Genomic DNA, 26,935 nt, shown 5'->3' with positions numbered 1-26,935 from the left:
TCGCTCAACAAACATGCACAGCTCATCCTTCTTCCAGATTCTTCCTTGTGCTTAGCCAAGGAGTGTTGCACTCAGCGGATGGCTCGCTAAGCCAACAGATTGGCTTAGCGAGTGGATGAAAATCAGCACTTCACAAACTTGCCTAATTATCCTGAAATTGAGAGGAAATGATTATTAAACACACAAAATGGAAGTACTACGTATTTATTATCTATCTTTAACAAAAAGTAATTACAACACTACAAAATAACCATAAATTGGAGGAGTTTGATACAATTTACACAGGTTTTATACACAAAAGTAAGTCGTATTCATCGATTAACAGGGCCGCCGGTGCGTCCAAACACCTCTCCTCCTCGTCACACCATGTCTGAGGCGAGTTGATGTGCTTGATTCGTGGCGAACGAATGAGTAGGATCTACCTTGGCAGCGGCGCTGGCGGCAACAACCGTGGCCGCGTTACATTCTATTAGTCTCTTCATGCTTAGCATGGCTTCCATCATGGAAGCCATTTGATCTTTCAAGGCCACCATACCGGCCTTTATCTGTTCTTGCACCTCTTCTATGTCACCCATGACTCTAGTCTTAGAACGAGTTCGATAGGGGTGTCTTAGAGCGCGCTTAGTTATGGTGTTTTCTCCTAAAAGAATGATAATGCAGTGAGTAATGTGACAAAGAAACTAAACATGAATGCATGCCAAAGCTAAGTTGTCGAAGTATTGGATTTGCATAGAGTTTTGAGCAAAAAACATAGGATTGAACCAAACTCTTTTTTATTAAGGAACAAAACTATTCATCTCATCAAAATTAAAGTGAAATTACAAATGCCTTAGCGATTCCTAACTATGTGGGCCATTAGATTGATCGTGTGCTAACGATAATCGAGAAGCCCATGAACTTCCTCGGGGGCCGAGTATACATCCATCATTGCCTTGGCTTTAGCTAGCAATCTCAGAAGCTCTTGACTCCCATTCAAGGTGAAAGCGAACCTATCCATCTACATCATTGCTTCTCTGTGTAATGAATCAATTACTCTTTCTCTTGCTTCCCTTTCTGCTTGCAGGACTGATACCTTTGCATATTCATCCTCTAGCCTTTGTTCATGGGTTGCCGCTAGACTTAGCTTCTCTTTGTATTGGTCAATGATGGTCCACATGTTTTCTTCGGTCTTGCCCAATTGTTCGAACAAACACCTTTTGAATTTTTTTCAAGCCTTCAACTTGTCTCCCAATATCATGCCCTCGACTCTCAACTGGTGTCTCTCGACTCTTCAAAGCTTAAGCTCACTATTACTACCCCACAAAGCCCCTCGGAACTTGTTTCGACCGTATTCTTCCTTTCGGGTCCTCTTTGTTTCTCGTTCCAATGCTTCGGTGGTGGCCATATTGACGTCTCTCAGTTCGTCACACTCTTTTCAGACCTTGATGGTTGTTGTCATGCATTTTTCCTTGACTGCTTGTGCCCTTTCAAGCTCCACCTTTAAGGCTTGCACATCCTCACTCTCCTTAGGGGTTTCAGCCTCTTCCTCATTTGAAACCTTTAGCTTTAGGAGCCAATCCAACTCTTGCGCCCGAGCCTTCAGCCACTTATGATAGCCACCGATGATCCCATTGTTGCTTCCCCAAAGCTCTTTATCTTTCCTTTGCACTACGCCCCATGCCTTGCGGACTCCTTCAAGTATCCTCGCATTGGGGTCGCTGAAACCCCATGCGATGAAAGGCGTGATGCTTTCCTCCGACGGTGCTCCTCTCATGGGGCAGCCAAGTTGTGTTATGGCAAGGACATGATTATAATTGATACAACCCCTCATTCCCATCAAGGGGACATTTGAGACTCCTTCACATGAGGACAAAACCCTGACTCTTCCTTCCTTCCATCGGGGGAACCAATTAATGGATCCCCCTACCACACTAGCAAGAGTTGCTCCTAGTTTGCCTTCCCTTTCTCGGCGCACAAGCGGTGACCTTGTAGGGGACAAACGGGTCTACTTTCATGACGAAAGAGGTGCGAGACTAGCCACACATAAAGATCTGGTGTGCAACAAACAATCCTTACACGACTCTTTTCGCATTTTCGGTCAAAAGTGTCATAGGTATCGGCCAAAATAGCAATGACCAGACTTTCCTTGTTATGGTGATAATCATGGAATGCACCGTGTTTGCTTCATGCCCCTATTTTAGGAACCTAAATGGGGGGAACTAAAAGGTATTTAGTGATAATTCTCAAGGTGGTTGAATCTAGCTTTCAAAGGTTTCTAGAGATATCATCCCCTTTGATATCAACATTGTGGCGGTAAGGACTACCAGCGACAACGTATCATCAAAGAGAAAAACTATAAATGAGGTTTCTCTGTCATCAAGCAAGTCGGAGACTTAACATGACCACAGATTCACCTCTACTTCCCATGTTCCCGGGTATAGGGCCCTTAACAACTCATAGTGAGTGCAAAAAAAGTGTAGGTATCGTGCGTGCATCAAATGAATAAATATTTATTAGTGCAACATTTAAATAAGCGACTACACAAACTATGAAAGCACCAAAGGAGTTATATACATACAAGAGCATAAGGGAAATAAAGGGGAATAAAGAACAATGAAAAAGTCATGATAAAGAATGCACACAAATTAAATGGTCTAACTCTCTAAAAATAGTCCCCAATGGAGTCGCCAACTGTCACAACCTACCTTTCGGCGGGAGGGAGACGCGAGGCTCACGGGTGCATCTTCCAAGGGAGGAAAACGTGTGGAGTCGCCACCAATGTTTATTTGAGGAAAACGTTAGAAAAACCAAAAGAGGGTCTACGAATTTTAAGAAATGAAGTTTCAGGAGTTGTTTACTCACAGGGAAGGTATTAGCACCCCACACATCTATCACAAAGGGACAACAACCTTTAATCAAATGTGCAAAATCATGACTTCTAACTTATTTTATTTCCCTTTTTTATGTTTTTTTTTATCTTTTTGGGGTTGACAAAAGTGGGGATTTTGCTCCTATGTATCCTCAATTGCAATGAGGAACTCAGACCTACGTAGTTCTTTGAAAAGCAAGGAAGTTATGCGGGGTGTTGATTTTAGACTTTAAAACGGTTCGTTTTAACCGATAAAAGTAAAAAAAAAAATAAGAGACCATTAAGGCGTTGGACCTTTGAACGGATTCGAATGATTTTCTTGTGGACAAAGCTTGATTTGTGAGTTGATTTTTGCTTTGGTTTCACTTGGTTATTTCTCAACTCATTAAAAGCGAACTTTCAAAGTAAACGACCGGTTGAAACTTACCTTTTTGATGATTAACCAAGGTTACAACATAAATGATCGGTTGAATTTTATTTTAAAGGTGTTTAAACGAGATTACAAAGCAAACGATCGGTTGAAATTCATTTGAACATTGATTAAGTTAGATTACGGCTTAAACGATCGGTCGAAACTCGCTTAAAACAAAGAAAATGAATACCGACAGTAGAAGAATGAAGATGAAGACATACAATGCAAGAATGGACCCCTAAGGGGTGCATAGAATGAATTCAAAGCTTTGAAATCGAAAACTAACCGGTCAAAGATCGAAGAATGATGAAGAACGAGGAAGAGCGTTCAAGGAATTGATCATGGAAAGGTTACAGAAGCGCCTCAGCCTTGATTTTTCTTCTTTTTTCTCCTTCTTCTCACTAATTTCAGTGAAATATGCTTACTAAGGATGTTGAACCCCTTCCCCTCATCCCCCCTTGCCTATTTATAGAAAAATAGGGGGAGGAGGTTGCAACCAGCATGCCCAGGCGAGCTGGCTGCTTCATCTTGAAGCTTTCTAATGGGCCTAGGTTGGCCCAGGGGCTGAGGAATGCCCCCAAATTGACCATTTTGCCCCTATTTTGAGTATTTTGCTCATTTCCTTCCAAAACGTCACAAAACCCTATGGATTGCGTAGCAATTGGTGTCAAGTAGCTCAACTCAGCTGGCGAAAATCCAAATATTGACAAACAATCACCCTCGGACGAAATTAGGGTATGACAAGTGGTACGAGAGATAATATGCGTGAGAATTTTTTTTTATCTCCCTGTGATCTTTTTTTCCTTTTTTCTCTCCCCCATCCAACTACTAGTGGATGGTTTTTATAGCCAAAACTGACCTACTCCTTTGTAACCAACTTATCTACACTATTCCCTCAATTTTCTGACATTCACATATCTGTTGCCCCCTTTACATGCAACTGATTTATTCTCCCTTGTCTTCTCCTTGGTTCCTCTATGATTCTCCAAGATTCTGTTTTTATTTTTTCTGTTTTTTTTATTTAAATTTTCAGAATTTAAACAATGCACCCGTTAAAATTGTTATTCACAGTTAGGTTTGGATGATCCACTAAGCTGGAAAATTTATCATGCACTAAAGTTTGATGTTTACAAAAGGCATAAATTGTTGATAATCTATGAGTTGATGTTAAGTGCATATGATCACTTCATAATAGGACTTAATCGTTATATACAACTCTAGTAAGTCACGCCCAATGCTTAAACTAGAAAACCTTTCATTAAGATATATCTAGCGTCCAACGTGCTGTAATATCTATTGTATCCATGTTAGTCGATGAATACGACTAACTTTTCTGTAAGAAATCTGTGCAAATTGTATCTAACTCCTCCCATTTATGGTTACTTTGTAGTGTTGTAATTACTTTTTGTTAAATATAGGTAGTAAGTACTTAGTACTCCCATTTTTTGTATTTAATAATCATTTCCTTTCAATTTCAGGTTAATTAGGCAAAGTTGTGAAGTGATGATTTTTGGTTTCTCGCTAAGCCAATCTGTCGGCTTAGCGAGCCATCCTCTGAGTGCACCACTCCTGCGGCTGAGTGCGAGGAAGAATCTAGAAGAAGGATGAGCTGAACACACACGCTAAGTGAGGGCTCATCCCGCTAAGCGCACCGCTCGCATGCATCTGCTAAGCGAGAAGACGTGTGCTAATCCTGCGGCTGAGTGCACCACTCCTACGGCTGAGCGTGAGCAAGAATCTAGAAGAAGGATGAGCTGGACACACACACACTAAGTGAGGGCTACTCCCGCTAAGCGCACCGCTTGCATGCATCCGCTAAGCGAGAAGACGTGTGCTAAGCTGAAATTCACTTATGTGCGCTAAGCGAGCCAGAGTTGCGCTAAGCACGCAAGCACCAACGAGGCCACCTATTTAAGCCTGAAATCAGAAATGGAGAGGGGAGTTTGGGAATTTCTCGAAGCTTCTGCACGTTTAGAGATTTCTAGAGAGAGAAAGGTCCAAGTTCTAGAGAGTTTTGAAAGCTTTTGCTGTGCGAAGACTGGTAGAGAACTGAGCTTGAAGAGGAAGTCATCCTAAGAGCATGAGATGAGTTTTTGAGTGATTATGAGGTTCTAGAGGTGGAGGAGACATCCCCACTATTTTTATTTCGTCAATCCTTCATTTTTCTCTTCTCTTTGTTGTAAAGGGAGCTTCCCAGATATGGAGAGCTAAATCCTCTGTTGGTTCTTCCTTGTAGGTACTTGATGTAAATACCTTTATATCTATTTAATGATGTTTGGTGTGTTATCTGTGCTATCAGTACGTCATTTTAGTATGCTTTTGCCTTGATCACGTAGATGCATGCTTTGTTAGGATCATTCAACAGTGGGAACTGGTTTGATTCTTAGAACATGATTGGACATGGCAAGTTTATCATATTATCACAAGGGATCGGGGTACGATAACCTAGTTGTTTGTATGTTTGTCTTAATGCGGTTCTGGTCATGTTTAGTCCAACAAGAGGGATCTGAGGATGATGCTTGATCAGGATTAGGCTAGATTATCACGAGGGATCGAGGTTTAGCATTTCAGGAGACACCATAGAACACATGAGCATTGTTAAATAGAGAATATCCTTATAACATTAGGCACCTAAGAGGAAGACTAACACGTTGTCTACTTGTCTTTACACATCATTACTCACATGATTTTCATTTTTAATAGTTAGTTTACATACATGTTCATAGTTCACACGTATCTTTTCATACAAGACACCTATTCACTGAATATAGCTTTACCAAGTAACACAAGTTCCTCGAGAGTTTGATACTCAGTTCTTACCGTTTTATACTACTTGCGCGATCCGGTGCACTTGCCGGGTTCGATCAATCCACTTATTATGAAAACAAATGTTTATACTCTCTAAGTGTCTTTACTACTCGCATTCACTTGTTGTAAATCACATACATACTCATTTTATACTCTTATAAGTGACTTTTAGCTAGTACGGAAAGGTAATGTTAGTCACAAAGGGAAGTACAAGATCTCTCCTTCTTAAATTTAGTTTTTCCTCTCTTTATTTGAATTGTAACATTGGAATTTAAGGAAAGGGTGGAATAGAAGAGAATAAAAAGTATTTATAGAATATTCCTTAGAGCTATTTTTTGATGCGGATAAGGAGCACATGTTGTTATTTGTACTTTTATTCCTTTCCTCTCCAATTTGAGCATGCCATGTTATCTCGCCTCCTAGTGTAAGATGATAGTCATATCAAGACTTAGTGTTAATCCTGCAATGAATCATTCACTGAAGTCTATAAAAGGAAGCCTCTACCCAAAAGCAAAGTACGAAAAATATTATCATAAAGAAACAAGAAAAACTCTAAAGTGAAAACTCTACAAAATCATTGGGTGATACATTTGATCTTACATTGTCTATTATTTGCTAAGAAAATTTATTTTATATTTGAGCTTTATTGTCTATCCACTCATTGAGTGTTGTTGAATTGTTGTATTCATTCAAACTTTTGTTTGTGAAAGCCGGGAGTTGCTTCGTGTTAAATAATACTTGGGTGTTCTTAGATTCAAGGCTAGAATTCTTAGACAACACGCCTCTTCTAATAAGATTGGTAGCTAAACCTAATTTTAACAAACATGAACAAAAGGCCCAAATAAGCTTAAGGCCCAAATTAAAATCTAAATAAAATAAAATAAAAATTTAGTTGCAAATCCATGTTGGTGCATTATTAGGTTTTACTTCTTCCACATGCACCACCATGGACTATTTTCTTCCATTTTAGGCTTGACCATGTAATGTGTTGATAACCTCTAAATTCTCCTTTGGACTCTTTACTCTTCCACTCTTTGGTATTTCCAGCCCAACCATGGGGTTGTTCTCTAAAAATCATCCATTCACAAGTTCTTTTAGTCTAATTAAAGGATTCTTCATCTTAGGTCTTTCTACATTTCTTGGAGGCCTTCCATGATCTTTATCTTCCACTATACACTCTCATACTTGCACAACCTCTACATCCTCTTATTAGAGTGTGTATTCGATTAATTCATGTATCTCTTTAACTGGAAACTTGCAAGGAGTTGCTCTTTGTCTGTACCAAATCTCTTGGGCACTGACGATCACTTACCGCCCTTTTTAGTATTCGGAATGTTACATGCCCGCAAGCTTTCCCTTGGTTCATCCTGAACCACACTGTACTAGGACAGAGGTTAGCTCTAATACCTCTCATAATGCCCCTGTTGCTTTCAGCATCATTGATTGTCCCCACAAACTAACAAGAGACTTTTTAGTGTGCTTTTTCCTTACTTGCATGCTTTTTGGAAAATTTCCCAAAAGGTCACCCATCCCAAAATTGCTCCAAACCAAGAACGCTTAACTGTTGAATTCTTGAGTGATGGCCAACAAAAGAAGTAGATGGATCTTACTGGTATAGGTATACCAATTAATTCCTTTAAGTCATCCCTAACGGTACAGTCTGATACCTACACAACCTCTAGATCCCTCTTTTTGGGGTGTGTATTTGATTCATCCATGCACCTCTCCCACTAGAAGCCTACCAGGAGTCGCTCCTTGTCAGTGCCATATCTCTTGTGCATCGACTACCACTCCCCTCCCTCGTTAGCATCTAGGATATTAAATGCCCACCAACTTTCACTTGGTTCATCCTCGAACCACATCGTACTAGGAGAGAGATCAATGCTAATACCACTTGTAACGCCTTGAGTAATTTCAGGATTATTGACTATCCCGACAAACCAACTCGAAACATTTTAGCATGCTTTGTCCTTACTCAAACACTTTTAGGAAAACTTTCCAGAAGGTCACCCATCCCTAAATTGCTCCTAACAAAGCACGCTTAACTATGAAAATCCTAAGTGATTTCCAACCAATAAGTAAATGCATCTTGATGGTATAGGTATATCAATTAATTCCTTTAAGTTATCCTCAATTGTAGCATCCCGTACTTGCATAGGTTGTGGATCCTTCTCGTTTAGGTGTGTATTCATTACATTCATACACCCCTTTTGCTAGAAGTTTTCCAGGAGTCACTCCTTGTCTAAGCCATATCTCGTGTTCCACAGCTACCACTTCTTGTTCTCGTTAGCTCCAAGATGTTACATGCCCACTAGCTTCTGCTTGGTCTGATGTAGCTCCATGTAGAGCTTGTAGGCCTTGGATCTTCTTCATCAATAGAGTTCTTCACTTCTTGAAGATCAATGGAAGTGGAATAGAGAAGAAGGAAAGGTGATTGGAGACGCCACTTTAAGGCGAAGATGAGTCAAGAACAAGCTCACCACCATAGGAAGCCTTGGATAAGAGCTTGAAGGTAGTACAAGAAGAGTGGAAGGAGAGGGAGAGAGGGGGGCACAAAATTTATGCCTCGAATGAGGTATGAACTTTGAAGTCTAATTTCTCAAATGATCAAAGTTGAAAAAATGCACACACAAGGCCTCTATTTATAGTCAAAGTGTCACAAAAATTGGAGGGAAATTTGAATATTCAAATTTCTCTTAAATTTGAATATTCAAATTTCTCTTAAATTTGAATTTGAATTTGTGGAGCCAAAATTTCACTAATTATCATTAGTGAATTTTAGCTATGGTTCAGCCCACTAATCCAAGATCAAGTCCAAGATACTCCACTAAGTGTGCTTAGGTGTCATGAGGCATGTAAAGCATGAAGGGCATGCACAAAGTGTGACTATATGATGTGGCAATGGGCTATAGCAAGCAAATCCTCACCTCCCCCTTAGGCTGGTCCAAAATTTAATTGTATTGGACTTCTCCCAATTCAATTAAATTTCTCTCCCAAGACACACATCAAATAACGCACTTAATGCGTGTAAAATTACAAAACTACGCCTAATACAAAAAATAGTGTAGGTGCCCTAAAATAATGAGACCTTAATCTAATATGTACCAAGATAAGTGGGCTCATACTTAGCCCAAGGGCCCAAAATCTACCATAAGGCTCACGAGAACCTTAGGGCCATCTTCTACATCTCTGGCCCAATCTTCTTGGAGTCTTATATCCAATGCCCTTGGGGGGTAGGATTGCATCATCTCTTCCCCCTTGAAAAGGATTTGACCTCAAATCCAAAGGTTCTTAAAACTCTGGGCTTCTTCCCTCAACATATGTAAAAAGAATACAAACATATATATTAGTAGTGCTGGGTATGTTTGAGTAGGGTAAGGTCTGAAAACTCCTTTCCTAGGCATCTTCCCATGAGGGAACATGGTTCCTCACCAACTCAATGAGGGAAAAATATAGGAAAAACCTTTTGTAAAAGTTTGTTAAGTCATGGAAGTCCTAAATTTCCCTTATACTTGGTGGAGTGGGTCACTCACAAATGACCTTTATTCTCTTAGGGTCTGTGGAACCCCTTGATCACTATTTAAAAAATTATGGAAAGTAATGTAATAAAACATATCTTTTGAAGAATTTAATGTGCTAGTCATTGCTTGGGAACTAGTCCTAGGGATGGATTTGTCTATGGTCCCACCCTTATCTTTCTTGGGTTTTGAAGGTGCAGCCCCCAAAATTCCCTGGGCTTGGTCCTTCCTTGGATAAGAGAGAAAGCCATAAGATTTTGAAGAAGGATTTCTTTTAAGTTGTTGCTCCATTCTTATACAAAGTTGGACTAGCTCATCTAGGTCCCTATAGGGAAGGAGTTCAACCTTGTCCCTCACTTCCATATTAAGCCCACTAAGGAACTTGGCTATGCTTGTTCTTTCTTCCTCCCTAAGTCCATGTCTTAAAAGGAGTAGTTCCATTTGTTGTCTATATTTTTCAACACTCATACTCCCTTGTCTAGGCCTTTGGAGCTTGTCCATAAACTCCTTTTCATAGTAGGAGGGAATGTGTCTTTTCCTAAGGGCACTCTTAAGATCCTTCCAACACTCTATTGGAGGATCCCCATGAATCCTTCTTTTCCTAATGAGGGAAGTCCACCAATAGAGGGTAAACCCTTGAAAGCTAAGGGTAGCCAATGGAACTTTTCTCTCTTCACTAATATGATGGCAAGCAAAGAGTTGTTCAACCTTCATTTCCCAATCAAGGTAGGCCTCAACATTATGTTTTCCATGGAAATATAGGAGGCTAATGTTAACCTCTTGAGGCCTTCTCTCCTTTTCTCTTCTTTGGGAGTGATGTTTAGTATGTGACCTATGCCGCCCTCCATAATAGTTGCTAAGTTTTTCACTTAAACTCTTGCAAGGGTCATGCCTACTATAGGAGGCATGTTTTTTTCTTTTCATTTCTTTCATTATTTTTCTTCTTTCTTCCTCTCTTATTTTCTCTCTTTCATCGTGACTTATTTCTTCCACTCTTTTTTTCCTTTTTCTTTTCTCTCTTGTTTTTCTCCCTATAATTTAAGGGATCTCAACTCATCTAATATCCTATACAAGGGGTCCTTAGGAGTAGAACCCTCATCATTAACACTAGATGAAGAATAAAGACTCATGTTGGTTCCTAAGTTGTGGTTCTTTCTTGTTAGGGGTTTAAAAACAAAAGGTAAAAGAAAATATGGTTCAAACTAGCCAAAATAAAAACTAAAAGATGTGTCAAAGACAAGGTAAAAACTAATTGGTAAAAAGCAAGCTATCTAGGTGGTTTGACAATGGATGGTAAAGGAAATTTAAAGCAAGCTAGATGGTTTCCTATGTGAAGGCTTGGATGACCTTTTGGAGGTCCCAACTGGCTCTTCACTTAGTCTACACGGTTTACACTAAGCTATTACACACAAATAGAGGTTTGGGCAGTCCCTTGGACACTCCCAATACACCCCTGAAGAATGTCCAAATACAAGGAATTGCAATAGAAAAAATTCAGAACTCAATTGTTCTATTACAACAAATTTAACAAAGCAATTAAGGTCTTCAAATTTGTCTTCAATGCTTGTTTGTTTTCTCAAGTGTTTCACTCAAAATTTGGTCCTGGGATGATTAACCTCCAAGACTCAAAAATCTTCTTTCAAGCAATGCACTAATTTCCTCTTGCAATCCTTATTGTAGGTAACACTTAAACACAAAAAATGAAGAAGACAAACAAGAAACCAAAAGATGAAATGAAAGCTAAAACAAAAGGAAATTTAACATGACAATAATTCAATGAGATTCAAGGAAAAATAAAGCAAAAGGACAACACCACAAGCCAAGGTGGAACATAAAGGAAGTCCTAGAATAGCACTAGATTAGATTGACAAATTAAAAACAAGACAAAAGAAAAATTCTGGTTATGTCAATTTCGCAACACATTCAAAAGATGAACAAATCCAAGAAGTCAAATAGGCTTGTAATACAACTCAAAATAATGAACAATTTTCAAGCAAATCAAGCATACACATTTTTTTCGCTGTTCTGGACGTGTATTTTGATGTTAATCTTTATCACTTTTGCTTGCTCATTTCTTTTTCGTTTTTGTACATTCTTTGTCCATTATTTTCGTCCAGATGTCTATTTTGTCCATTTGGCTAAAACTATCCACCACCACAAAGATAGAGTCTAAACCTCTTTGGGTTCTAGGAAGCCCAAGGATAAAGTTCATACTAATGTCTACCTAGGGTGTAGATGGGATGGGTAAGGGTGTGTATAGCCCATAAGGCATCACCCTAGACTTGGCTTGTAAACAAGCCACACACCTAGTGCAATGCTTATGGACATCTTTCTTCATATGGGGCCAATAAAAATTTTCTTTTAGTAAGACAAGGGTCTTATCTATCCCAAAGTGGCCTATGAGCCCACCTTCATGGCTCTCTTTCACAAGTAATTTCTTGATGGATCCTTGGGATATGCAAAGCTTTCCCTCTTTGAACAAATACCCCTGGGCCAAATAGAATCCATCTTGGGCCTTTTTTTTGCCCACAAGCCTCACAAATGGGAGAAAAATGTTCATCTAAAGCATACAATTCCCTAATGTTATCAAATCCTAAGATTTGAGCTCTTAGGGAGCAAAACAATGTGTGCCTCCTAAAGAGGGCATCAGCTACCACATTTGTTTTTCCCTTTTGGTATTTGATAACATATGGAAATTTCTCTAGGCACCCTACCCATTTTGCATGCCTTTTGTTTAACTTGCTTTGCCCTCTAATGTAATTAAGTGATTCATGATCACTATGAATGACAAATTCCTTGGAAACAAGGTAATGTTCCCAAGTTTGGAGGGCTCTTATTAAGGGATAAAGCTCTTTATCATAGGTGGGGTAGTTGAGGGTGGCACCATGAAGGTATTCACTATAAAAAGCAATAGTGTTCCCACCTTGCAACAATATAGCTCCCACACCCACTCCAGAGGCACCACATTCTAGCTCAAAAGTTTTAGAAAAGTCAGGAAGAGCTAGAACAGGTGCCTGGGTGAGCTTTTCTTTGAGCAAAGCAAAGGCTTGCTCTTGTCTTTCACCCCAAGTGAATGCCACATTCTTCTTCAATAGCTCATTGAGAGGTGAGGAAAGTGTAGAGATATTAGGAACAAACCTTCTATATATAAAAGCTTGATAACCCATGGATGCTCCTAATATCTCCTACACTCTTTGGGATGGGCCATTCTTGGATGGCCTTGATTTTCTCAAGGTCCACTTGGAACCCATTTCTACCAACTACAAATCCTAAGAAAACTATATTATCTAAACAAAAGGTACACTTCTCTATATTGGCATAGAGAGTGTTTTTCCTAAGAACTAAAAGAACTTGATCATCTAGGCTCCTACTGTACACTAAAATATCATCAAAATAAACAACTACGAATCTACCTATGAAATCCCTTAAGACATGATGCATAAGCCTCATAAAGGTGTTTGGTGCATTAGTGAGCCCAAAAGTCATCACTAGCCATTCTTACAAACCAAACTTGATCTTGAAAGCAGTTTCCCACTCATCACCCGCTTTCATCCTGATTTGATGATAACCACTTAAAAGATCAATTTTTGAAAAGATATTTGCACCTTGCAACTCATCAAGCAAATCATCAAGTATAGGAATGGGATGCCTATACTTTACATTAATGTTGTTGATGGCCCTGCAATCTATACACATTCTCCACTTACCATCCTTTTTGGGCACCAACAACACTGCCACAACACAAGGGCTTAGGCTCTCTTGGACGCAGCCTTTCTCCAACAATTCCTTAACCTAAGACTCTATCTCCTTAGTCTCCTGAGGGTTAGTCCTATTAGGAAGGCTTACTCCTAGGAGTCTAGGACTAAGTCTATTTTGTGTTCTATTCCCCTAAAACGAGGTAGCCCAGGGCGTATCTGATGCAACCCTACCCCACAAGGGCATTGGATAGAAGACTTCAAGTAGATTGGGCTAGAGATGCAAGAGAAGGCCCTAGGGTTCTCATGAGCCTTAGGATAGATTTCGGGCCCATGGGCTAAGTATGAGCACACTTATCTTTGTACATATTAGATTAGGATTTCATTATTTTTTGTCCTTGTATTTAGGGGTCCATAATGTAGGTAGGGTACCCTAGAAATATATGATTTTCCAGCCCTTGTATTTTAGGGCACCTAGACTAGTTTTTGTATTATGGGTAGTTTTGTAATTTCACATGCATTATTTGATGTGTGTGTTGAGAAATAAATTTAATTGAATTGGGAGAAGCCCAATCCAATTAAATTTTAGAGGGGGAGGTGAGCATTTGCTTGCTACACCTCATTGCCACATCATATAGTCACACTTTATACATGTCCTTCATGCTTTACATGCCTCATGACACCTAAGCACACTTAGTGGAGAATCTTGGACTTTATCTTGGATTAGTGGGCTGAACCATAGCTAAAATTCACTAATCATAATTAGTGAAATTTTGGCTCCACAAATTCAATTTCAAATTCAAGTGGAAATTTGAATAGATATTCAAATTTCCCTCCAATTTTGTGTGACACTTAGGCTGTAAATAAAGGCCATGTGTGTGCATTTTTTGGAACTTTGATCATTTGAAAATTAAACTTTAGATTTCAGATCTCTTTTAGAGCACAAAATTTTGTGCTCTTCTCTTCCTCTCCCTTCATTCATCTCCTTCTTCTTCCAAGCTCTTATCCATGGCCTCTTATGGTGGTGAGCTTCTTCTAGACTCATCTTCTCCTTGAAGTGGCATCTTCTCTCTCTCTTCCTTCTCCATTCTGCTGCCATTCATCATCCATGAAGCAAAGGAATCCATTGATGAAGAAGATCCTAGGCCTATAAGCTCCAATAGAAGAACAAGTATAGATCTAAGATTTAATCGGTTTATTTTTTTTTTGAATCTACTCTAAACAGCACCAAACCACAAGACAATGGAGGATATACATGGATAACAAGATGAAGAACAAGGAATTAAAGAGAAATCACCGAACAAAAAGGCAAAGGAAGCAAAAGAACATCACCTAGATGAAGATGCTTTTGATACCACATGATGTAAGCTCCATTGGAGCTTGTAGGCCTAGGATCTTCTTCATCAACGGATTCCTTTGCTTCCTGGAAGATGAATGTCAGCAGAATGGAGAAGGATGAGAGAGTAGAGATGCCACTTCAAGGAGAAGATGAGTCTAGAAGAAGCTCACCACCATAGGAGGCCATGGATAAGAGCTTGGAGGAAGAAAAAGATGAATGAAGGGAGAGGAAGAGAAGAACACGAAATTTTAGGCTCTAAAAGAGCTCTGAAATCTGAAATTTAATTTTCAAATGTTCAAAGTTCTAAAAAATGCACACACATGACCTCTATTTATAGCCTAAGTGTCACACTAAATTGGAGGGAAATTTGAATTTCAATTCAAATTTCACTTGAATTTGAAATTGAATTTGTGGAGCCAAAATTTCACTAATTATGATTAGTGAATTTTAGTTATGGTTCAGCCCACTAATCCAAGATCAATTCCAAGATTCTCCACTAAGTGTGCTTAGGTGTCATGAGGCATGTAAAGCATGAAAAACATGCACAAAGTGTGACTATATGATGTGGCAATAGGGTGTGGTAAGCAAATGCTCACCTCCCCCTCTAAAATTTAATTGGATTGGGCTTCTACCAATTCAATTAAATTTATTTCCAACCACACACATCAAATATTCACTTAGTGCATGTGAAATTACAAAACTACCCCTAATACAAAAACTAGTCTAGGTGCCCTAAAATACAGGGGCTGAAAAATCCTATATTTCTAGAGTACCCTACATACATTATGAAGCCCTAAATACAAGGACAAAAATTAATGAAGCCTTAATCTAATATGTACAAAGATAAGTGGGCTCATACTTAGCCCATGGGCCCGAAATCTACCCTAAGGCTCATGAGAATCCTAGGGCCTTCTCTTGCATCTTTGGCTCAATCTTCTTGGAGTCTTCTATCCAATGCCCTTGGGGGGTAGGATTGCATCATTAGGGAAAGAAGGATTCATGGGGATCCTCTAGTAGGTATAGGAATGACTTGAAAAGTGCCCTTAGGAAGAGGCACATCCCCTCCTACTCTGAAAGGGAGCTTATGGACAAGCTCCAAAGGCTTAGACAAGGGAGTGTGAGTGTTGAAGAGTATAGGCAACAAATGGAACTACTCATTTTGAGAGCTGGACTTAGGAAGGAGGAAAGAACAAGTATTGCTAGGTTCCTTAGTGAACTTAATATGGAAGTGAGAGACAAGGTTGAGCTCCTTCCATATAAGGACCTAGATGACCTAATCCAACTTTGCATAAGCTTAGAGCAACAACTTAAAAGGAAGCCTACTTCAAAATCTTATGGTTCTCACTCTTATCCAAAGAAAGACAAAGGTTACGGCATCTTAGGGGCTGCACCTTCTAAGCCCTAAGATGATAAGGGGAAGAAAATAGAAAAGCAACCCCCTAAGGCTGGTATGCAAGAGAAGACTAGCTCTATAAAATCCTTTAAATGTTTTGGAAGAGGACACATTGCTTCTCAATGCCCCACCAAGAAAACCCTCATTATGAGGGGCCAAGACATTTATAGTAGCCAAGATGAGGCTACTACTTCACCTTGCTCTAGTGAAAGTGAAGAAGCAAAAGGGGAAGAATATAGTTGATGCAATCCTACCCCACAAGGGCATTGGATAGAAGACTTCAAGTAGATTGGGCCAGAGATGCAAGAGAAGGCCATACGGTTCTCATGAGCCTTAAGGTAGATTTCAGGCCCAATGGCTAAGTATGAGCCCACTTATCTTTGTACATATTAGATAAGGATTTCATTATTTTTTGTCCTTGTATTTAGGGCTCCATAATGTAGGTAGGGTACCCTAGAAATATAGGATTTTTCAGCCCTTGTATTTTAGGGCACCTAGACTAGTTTTTTTATTAGGGGTAGTTTTGTAATTTCACGTGCATTAAGTGAATTTTTGATGTGTGTGTTGAGAAATAAATTTAATTGAATTGGGAGAAGCCCAATCCAATTAAATTTTAGAGTGGGAGGTGAGCATTTGCTTACCACACCCCATCGCCACATCATATAGTCATACTTTGTGCATGTCCTTCATGCATTACATGCCTCATGACACCTAAGCACACTTAGTGGAGAATCTTGGAATTGATCTTGGATTAGTGGGCTGAACCATAACTAAAATTCACTAATCATAATTAGTAAAATTTTGGTTCCAAAGTTTGGCTCCACAAAATTTCGTGCTCTTCTCTTCCTCTCCTTCTTGCTCCAAGCTCTTATCCATGGCCTCCTACGGTTCAAATTTTGTAGATCTACTCTTGAATCATGTTTTTGTGTTGATTTTAGGTTCTATCAATTTTCATTCATAATATTCTAGTGCTGAACCTTAGATCTAAATTTTCTTCCAAAATATTGATTAGCAAAAAAAACAAAAAAATCTAAGTGTAAATCACTTAATCCATGTTGTCTTAGAGTCATGTTTAGTCATAGTAATTGTCACATTATGTTCTAAGTTTGTGTTGATTTTTTCTTTTTTTGATGATTGAATTCTAGATGCATTTTTTCATGTATTCTTGTCATTCTTAGCCTATCTTTTGAATTTTGAGTCTAATTCATGCATGTTATTTAGTTCATAACATGTTCTAAATCAATTCCCAGAAGTAGTCTTGTTCTTGAACTTTTTTTTTGTTTTCTAAGTTTCCTACATGATGCCTATGATGAAGTTGAGTTGTGGTGCTGAGTTGTGGCTGGATTTGTGAATCAAAATAAGTCTTAAGATCTCTTGAATTGTGTTATTCAAGATAATTGAGCATAAGCAAACACAAATTGTAACTATCCTAGCCTTAAGCAACATAAACACTACTCTTGATTTCTATGTTGAAATCGCTGGTGCTGGCAGCTTGAACATACGAACTTGTATAAATTACTGGGAATTGGTAACTACGTTTTTTGAGCTGAAAGTTTTACTGAATTTTCTAGACATCTGGACCAAAATTATAAAAAAAAAACCAAGCGATTTGGATTAAAGGAAAAAATAAGAAAAATCAGTGTCCAGAAAAAAAAAAGTGAAAGGAAAGTGTGCTTGTTGTTTTGGCTCAAAATTTGCTCTATAATTGGTGCCTATTTTATACCAATCCTAGTTCTGAAATTTCAATTGAAAATTATTGTGAAAACAAGTGCCAAAACTAGAGGTTTCTTGAGTCTTTTTTTTTTAGTTTTTCTATTCTACTCTAGAGCCATTCTAGGTTTCTCTTTGAGTCATAGCTTGCTTGTTTTGTGCTTTTCATTGCTTTAATTGTTGAATAATCCTTGGAAATTTGTCTTGTTAAAACTCTATTGGTTTAGCTTTCATTTTCATTTTTTTTGGTCTGGTTATTGCTTGTCTCTTTGTTGCCTTGCTTGTGAGTTGCCATATAGGGAATTGGAAAGGAGTATTGGTGCCATATCTTGAAGAATTAGAGTAATGAAGCAAGGGGCCAACCACCTTAAGAGCTATTGGACTAAGAAGCACTCCAAATTGAGTGAAACACTAAAGAGAGAATAGCCACCACAATTGAGGACTTTTTTCTTTGTAATTCTGTAATTGGCAATTTGCTTTGCTTTCAAATTTTGTAACAAAAAGGCCTTCCATTGGAAGTAAGTTGGGAGCCTCCGCTAGGTCACCCTACTTCCATTTGTGTGTAATAATTTTAGGCAATTTTCCCTTAGGATAGTGAGTATTTTGTTGGAAACCTTAAATGAGGTCATCCAAACACTCTTAGGATCCGCCTAGTTTGCATTTCTTGCACTTTAATTTCTTGCTTACTTTCATAGCTTATTTCCTTTACCCTCCATTGTCAAACCGCCTAGATAGCTTGCCTTTTACCAATTAGTTTTTACCTTATCTTTCACACCTCTTTTAGTGAATATTTTGGCTAGTTTCAACCATAGTTTCTTTTACCTTTTGTTTTCAAACACCCAACAAGAAAGAACCATAACTTAGGAACCAACATGAGTCTTCATTCTTCATCTAGTGTTAATGGTGAGGGTTCTACTCCTAAGGACCCCTTGTATAAGATATTAGATGAGTTGAGATCCCTTAAGTTGTGGAAAGAAAAACAAGAGAGAAAAGAAAAAGGTAAAAAAAGAGTGGAAGAAATAAAGTCAAGATGAAAGAGAGAAAATAAGAGAGGAAAAAAGAAGAAAAATAATGAAAGAAATGAAAAGAGAAAAACATGTCTCCTTTAGTACTCATGACTCTTGCAAGAGTTTAAGTGAAGAACTTAGTGACTATTATAGAGGGCGCCATAGTTCACATACTAAACATCACTCCCAAAGAAGAGAAAAGGATAGAAGGCCTCAAGAGGTTAACATTAGCCTCCCATATTTCCATGGAAAAGATAATGTTGAGGCCTACTTAGATTGGGAAATGAAGGTTGAACAACTCTTTGCTTGCCACCATATTAGCGAAGAGAGAAAAGTTCCATTGGCTACCCTTAGCTTTCAAGGGTATGCCCTCTATTGGTGGACTTCCCTTGTTAGGGAACGAAGGATTCATGGGGATCCTCCAGTAGAGTATTGGAATGATCTTAAGAGTGCCCTTAGGAAGAGGCACATTCCCTCCTACTATGAAAGAGAGCTTATGGACAAGCTTCAAAGGCTTAGACAAGGGAGTATGAGTGTTGAAGAATATAGACAACAAATGGAACTACTCCTTTTAAGAGTTGGACTTAGGGAGGAGGAAAGAACAAGCATAGCTAGGTTCCTTAGTGGGCTTAATATGAAAGTGAGGGACAAGGTTGAACTCCTTCCATATAGGGACCTAGATGAGCTAGTCCAACTTTGTATAAGAGTGGAGCAACAACTTAAAAGAAAGCCTTCTTAAAAATCTTATGGCTCTCACCCTTATCCAAGGAAGGACCAAGCCCATGGAATTTTAGGGGCTGCACCTTCAAAACCCAAGGAAGATAAGGGTAAGACCATAGAGAAATACACCCCTAAGACTAGTTCCCAAGAAAGGACTAGCAACATTAAATGCTTCAAATGTCTTGGGAGAGGTGGCATTACTTCTCAATGCCCCACAAAGAAAACCATGATCATGAGTGGTCAAGACATTTATAGTAGTCAAGAGGAGACTACCTCTTGCCCTTCCTCTAGTGGAAGTGAAGATGAAGTAAGGGGTGAAGAGTCTAGTGAGGAAGTCTACCCCCATGAAGACGGTGACCTCTTAATGGTTAGAAGGCTCCTTGGAGGTCAATCTTGTGATCTATCTCAATCCCAAAGGGAGAACATCTTTCATACAAGATGCAAAATTTTAGATAAAACTTGTTCTCTCATTGTGGATAATGGATCTTGTTGCAATTGTTGTAGCACAAAATTAGTTTCCAAGTTAAACCTCACTATCATTCCCCACCCAAAACCTTATAAACTTCAATGGCTCAATGAGCAAGGGGAAATGATAGTTAACCAATAAGTGAAGGTACCTTTCTCCATTGGGACATCTTCCCATGGAGGCAGGACATATTCTTTTAGGAAGGTTGTGGCAATTTGATAGGAAGATCATTTATAATGGCCTAACTAATGAGATTACCTTCACCCATCTTGGCACTAAATTTGTGTTGCATCCTCAAACACCTTCATAGGTGGCCAAAGATCAACTAACTATGAAAGTTAAGAGGGATGAGGAAGAAAAATTAGAAAAACAAAAGAAAAAGAAGGATAGTAAGGCCTTGTCTTCAAATGCCAGGGGGAAGGAAAAAGAGGAAAAGGATTCCTCCAAGAAGATTGTTAAGAAGGAAAATCATTTTGCAACAAAAGGTGATATTAAAATAGCACTCCTTCTTAAACAATCTTTCTACCTTCTCCTATCAAGGGAAAAATCTCATAGCACCGCCATACCTCTTGAGCTTGAGGTTATTCCTCAAGTAAAAGAGTTGTTGGATGAGGGTTTGGTTCGCAAGAGCTTAAATCCTTGTGCTTTGTTGGTGCCTAAAATAGGTATTATTAGGCACCAAATCCCTATGATAGGTGGTATGATGAATATGTTGAGTGGTGCAACACTCTTTTGTAAAATCACTCATGCACCCAACATCTTCATGGTTTGTGTACATAGGGACTCATTAGGTAGGTTTGTTCTTATTTTTTGATTCAATGCAAACCAAGGTGCTCATGTGGGACACCTTAGGTTTGTCGTAATTTTTTGTAGGAATAATCAACATGAAAATATAGAAAAATGTATGTTTTATTCCATTACTTTCCTTAAATTTTTAAATAGTGATCAAGGGATTCCCATGGACCCTAAGGGAATAAAGGTCATTCTTGAGTGACCTACTCCACCAAGTATAAGGGAAATTTGGGGCTTCAATATCTTAGCAAACTTTTACAAAAGGTTTGTCCCATATTTTTCTATACTAGTGGCGCCACTCATTGAGTGGGTGAGGAACTATATTCTCTCATGGGAAGATGGCCAGGAAAGGGGTTTTCAGTCCTTACCGTACTCTAACATACCCAACATCACTAATACATATGTTTTTATTCTTTTTACAGGTGTTGAGGAAAGAATCCATGAGTTTCAAGAACCCATGATGTAAGCTCCATTGGATCTTGTAGGCCTAGGATCTTCTTCATCAATGGATTCCTTTGCTTCTTGAAATATGAATGGCAGCGGAATGGAGAAGGAAGAGAGAGAGGAGACGCCACTTCAAGGAGAAGATGAGTCTAGAAGAAGCTCACCACCATAGGAGGCCATGGATAAGAGCTTGGAGGAAGAAGGAGATGAATGAAGGGAGAGGAAGAGAAGAGCATGAAATTTTGTGCTCTAAAAGAGCTCTGAAATCTGAAGTTTAATATTCAAATGATCAAAGTTCTAAAAAATACACACACATGACCTCTATTTATAGCCTAAGTGTCTCACAAAATTGGAGGGAAATTTGAATTTCAATTCAAATTTCACTTGAATTTGAAATTGAATTTGTGGAGCCAAACTTTGGAGCCAAAATTTCACTAATTATGATTAGTGAATTTTAGTTATGGTTCAGCCCACTAATCCAGATTAATTCCAAGATTCTCCACTAAGTGTGCTTAGGTGTCATAAGGCATGTAAACCATGAAGGACATGCACAAAGTGTGACTATATGATGTGGTAATGGGGTGTGGTAAGCAAATGCTCACCTCCCCCTCTAAAATTTAATTGGATTGGGCTTCTACCAATTCAATTAAATTTATTTCCAACCACGCACATCAAATATTCACTTAGTGCATGGGAAATTACAAAACTACCCCTAATACAAAAACTAGTTTAGGTGCCCTAAAATACAAGGGCTGAAAAATCCTATATATTATGGAGCCCTAAATACAAGGACCAAAATTAATGAAACCTTTATCTAATATGTACAAAGATAAGTGGGCTCATACTTAGCCCATGGGCCCGAAATCTACCCCAAGGCTCATGAGAATCCTAGGGCCTTCTCTTGCATCTTTGGCCCAATCTTCTTGGAGTCTTATATCCAATGCCCTTGGGGGTAGGATTGCATCATTTAACAATGGAAGTCCACCAATAGAGGGTGATCAAGGTCGTACCCGAATCAAATGAACATTAAAAATGCAGTATCTAGGAAGTGATCCTAGGTCGTCTCCCAACGAGCAATGGTCAACCAACGTTCATAATAGATAGCGATAAAACAGTAACAAATTGGGGGGAGGGGGGTTGTTTGTTTTTGTAATTTAAACAGCGGGCAAATTTTAATTAGAAAATAACAGAATTAAAACATGTTATTTCCCCTTGATTCACAAGCAAGTCTCTTATCCTAGGTTACGAGAATTTATCCTTAATCAATTCAACCACTTAATCCAACCCTAAATTAAATTACTAAGCGAAAATTATGTGATTGAGCAACACATACACCAATTAATCATGAACGAAACTGATCATTAAGCATGAACGTAAATTAAGCACAGAGAAAATTAATCAAGCACTAAGCATGCATTGATTAATAGCAACAAATACAGAGTCATTGGTGAAGAGGAAAAACTTATCAGAATTCAATAGTAATAACAAAACCTCAAAGAGAGTTGTGCTTAATCCTCAAGAGAAAACAACGCTGGAGACTTAGCCTTCCATTAATCAGTAGAAAACAGAATTGTAGATTGAAGCAGAAACGAAATTGCAGAAAAAGAATTTTATTCTATGTGAACAGTGCGTATGAACAGTAAAAATTGGAATTCCAAAATCCTAGAATTATTCTCCTCTCCAAAAAAACTCTAAAAAACTAAAACCCTGGTACTTTTATATAGGTCCTCAACCCCAAAGCTTACAAATCTATTTTAAGTCCAAGCCCATAGACAAAATAAAAATAAAATCTGGACAAGATAAGATAAGATTGGATGAAATACAACCTGGACGAAATAAAATCTAGATGGAATAAAACCTGGATAAGATAAGATTTGATAAAATAAAATTGTCTGCTCTCTTCAAGTTCAAGCCTAATTCCGGATTCATGCCCAATTGCTTATAATTCTCCTGAAATTAAATTAAAAACACAAAATTAGTCAAGTAGGCCCAAATGATAAAACTGCATCATTAATTTGACAATTAAGGCTCATCAGTAATTAAAATGGTGACAAAAAGGGTTAAGAAATAGGAGAAAATAATGACACATCAGAGGGCAAACCCTTGAAAGCTAAGGGTAGCCAACGGAACTTTTCTCTCTTCACTAATATGATGGCAAGCAAAGAGTTGCTCAACCTTTATTTCCCAATTTAAATAAGACTCTACATCGTCCTTCCCATGGAAATATGGGAGGTTAATCTTAGCCTCTTGAGGCTTTCTTTCCTTTTCTCTCCTATGGGAGTGAGATCTAGGATGTGACCTGTGCCTTCCTCCATAATAGTCACTAAGTTCTTCACTTAGGATTTTGTAGGAGTCATGACTACTATAGGAGGCATGTTTTTCTTTTCTTAACTCTTTTAGTATTTTCCTTCTATCTTCTTCCTTTATTTGTTCCCTCTAACGTAGCTCCATGTGGAGCTTGTAGGCCTTGGATCTTATTCATCAATGGAGTCCTTTGCTTCTTGAAGATCAATGGCAACGGAATGGAGAAGGAAGAAAGATGATTGGAGATGCCACTTCAATGAGAAGATGAATCAAGAACAAGCTCACCACCATAGGAAGCCATGGATAAGAGCTTAAAGGTAGGAGAAGATGAGTGGAGGGAAAGGAAGAGAAGGAGCACGAAATTTTATGCCTCAAATGAGGTCTTGACTTTGAAGTGTAATTCTTAAATGATCAAAGTTGAAAAATGCACGCACATGACCTCTATTTATAACCTTAGTATCACACAAAATTGGAGGGAAATTTGAATTTCTATTCAAATTTCACTTGAATTTGAGGAGCGAAATTTTTGAGCCAAAATTTCACTAATTATGACTAGCGAATTTTAGCTATGGTTCAACCCACTAATCCAAGATCAAGTCCAAGATTCTCCACTAAGTGTGCTTAGGTGTCATGAGTCATGTAAAGCATGAAGGACATGCACAAAGTGTGATTATATGATGTGGCAATGGGGTGTAGCAAGCAAATGCTCACCTACCCCTGTAAAATTTAATTGGATTGGGCTTCTTCCAATTCAATTAAGTTTATTTCCCAACACACACATCAAATATTCACTTAATGCATGTGAAATTACAAAACTACCCCTACTACAAAGACTTGTTGCGTCTTGATTTCTTCTCTTGAATCTTGGATTGGATTCTTGATGCTTGATCTTGAAGTCTTGAATCAATCACTTGGGCTTTTGGCATCATCAAAATTGCTTGTTTCATCATCATGAAGCTTGCTTCTACAATCTCCCCCTTTTTGATGATGACAAATTTGAAATCAAGATACGCATACAAGCTCTATCTTCTAATCAATCACTCACGTAATTCTCCCCCTTTGTTTTTGAGTTTAAGCTTCACTTGAAATTAAGTTATTTAATTATATGAGTTCTTGATTTAATCCCAACTTTCTCTCCCCCTTTGGCATCAACAAAAAACCAAAGTGCATATAGAGACATAAAATCATACATTCACTCATAATCATCCAAACAAGGAAGACAATAACACATACATAAACTAAGCATAATTTATTCATAAGCTATAATAAAATGTCAGATAATTTAGAGAGTCATCCAAGATAACCAAATTAAAAACAACTAAATTAGAAAGTAACATACTAATAAGTGTAGAAGCAAAGCTTCATGGTGAATCAAAGGTGATTCAAAGGTGTTTTGATGATAACAATGAGAATAACAAAAGATGATGACAATGGTGATGAAAAAAAGCTCAAAGATCAATCAAAGAACAACTCAAGTGAATCAAGAACAATTCAAGAGTTCAAGATAGAATCAAGAAGAATTCAAGACTCAAGAAGAAAGTTAAGAGTCAAGAATCAAGATTCAAGGTTCAAGATCACAGGAATCAAGATCAAGATTCAAGACTCAAGATTCAAGAATCAAGAGAAGGCTTAATCAAGATAAGTATGAAAAGTTTTTCTCAAAAATTGAGTAGCACATGATTTTTCTCAAAACATGTTTACCAAAGAGTTTTTACTCTCTGGTAATCGATTACCAGATTGGTGTAATAAATTACCAGTAGCAAAATTGTTTTGAAAAAGTTTTCAAACTGAATTTATAACGTTCCAATTAATTTCAAAAAGCTGTAACTGATTACAATGTTTTGGTAATCGGTTACCAGTGCCTTTGAACGTTGAAATTCAAATTCAAAAGTGAAGAATCACATCCTTTCACATAAAAGCTTTGTGTAATCGATTACACTAATTTGGTAATCGATTACCAATGATTGTTTCTGAATAAAATCAAAAGATGTAACTCTTCAAATAGTATTTTGACTTTTTCAAATTGGTTTTCAAGTTTTTCTAAAAGTCATAACTCTTCTAATGGTTGTCTTGACTAGACATGAAGAGTCTATAAAAGCAAGGCTTTGTTTTGCATTTCAAGAATCTTGAATACTTTTCCAACCAATTTCTTACAATCCTTTACAAGCCTTGAATCTCTTTGAACTTCTTCTTCTTTGTACCAAAAGCTTTCTGAAGTTTTCTGGTTTTCCAAACCTTGAAAACTTGTGTTATTCATCTTTTCATTCTCTTCTCCCTTTGCCAAAAAGAATTTGCCAAGGACTAACCGCCTGAATTCTTTTTGTGTCTCTCTTCTCCCTTTTCCAAAAGAACAAAGGACTAACCGCCTGAATTCTTTTGTGTCTCCCTTCTTCCTTGTCAAAGAATTCAAAACGACACAGTCTTAGAATTCTTTTGATTCTTCCCTTTCCCTAATACAAAAGTGTTCAAAGTACTAACCGCCTGAGAATTCTTTTGTATCCCCATTCACAAAAGTATCAAAGGTTTAATAGCCTGAGATCTTTGTCTTAACACATTGGAGGGTACATCCTTTGTGGTACAAGTAGAGGGTACATCTACTTGGGTTTGACTGAGAACAAGAGAGGGTACACCTCTTGTGGATCAGTTCTAGTGGAGGGTACATCCACTAGGGTTTCAAAGAGAACAAGGGAGGGTACATCCCTTGTGGATCTGTGCTTGTAAAAGGATTTTTACAAGGTTGAAAGAAATCTCAAGGACCGCAGGTCGCTTGGGGACTGGATGTAGGCACGGGTTGTTGCCGAACCAGTATAAAAACTCTTGTGTGTTTGTCTCCTTCTTCCCTACTCTTTTACTTTCAGATGTGCATTTTAATTTCCGCTTTTTACTTTCTGTTAAGTTTCTCTTCTACTCCTCATTCTCTTAACAATTTAGTAAAAGCCTTAGAAGAGTAATTTTTAATTAGTAAAGGTTTAGAAAGAATCTTTGGGTAGTAGTTTTGTGAAGATGTCTACGAGTTGGTTTTTGGTATCTACAAATTCTAGAACACAGTCACCTTTTAGGACATGATCTCTAAGAAAATGATGCCTAATTTCTATGTGCTTGGTTCTTGAGTGGAGGACTGGGTTCTTAGATAGATTTATGGCGCTTGTGTTGTCACATTTTATAGGAATATGGTTTAATACAATCCCATAATCAAATAATTGTTGTTTCATATCAATCATGTAAACATTATTTTCTTTGAAACCTATATGCTAAATATCTTTATCATGCTTATGATTGATAACACATTTTTCAGAATCAAAAAATACTTTATATCTGAAAACTCTTATATAAAAATAAATATGTATAACATAATGATTTTTTTTAAAAAAAAACTTCAAGAATGACTCTTAAGCAAGTAATTCACATATCATATTAAAAATCATGCAAGAATCATAGACATCATCAAATATTTGTTTAAAAATAAACTTTATGCTTTG

Source organism: Glycine soja, chromosome 1, assembly GCF_004193775.1.
Source record: "Glycine soja cultivar W05 chromosome 1, ASM419377v2, whole genome shotgun sequence".
In the NCBI taxonomy this organism is placed as follows: Eukaryota; Viridiplantae; Streptophyta; class Magnoliopsida; order Fabales; family Fabaceae; genus Glycine; species Glycine soja.
This window is presented reverse-complemented; position numbering follows the sequence as displayed.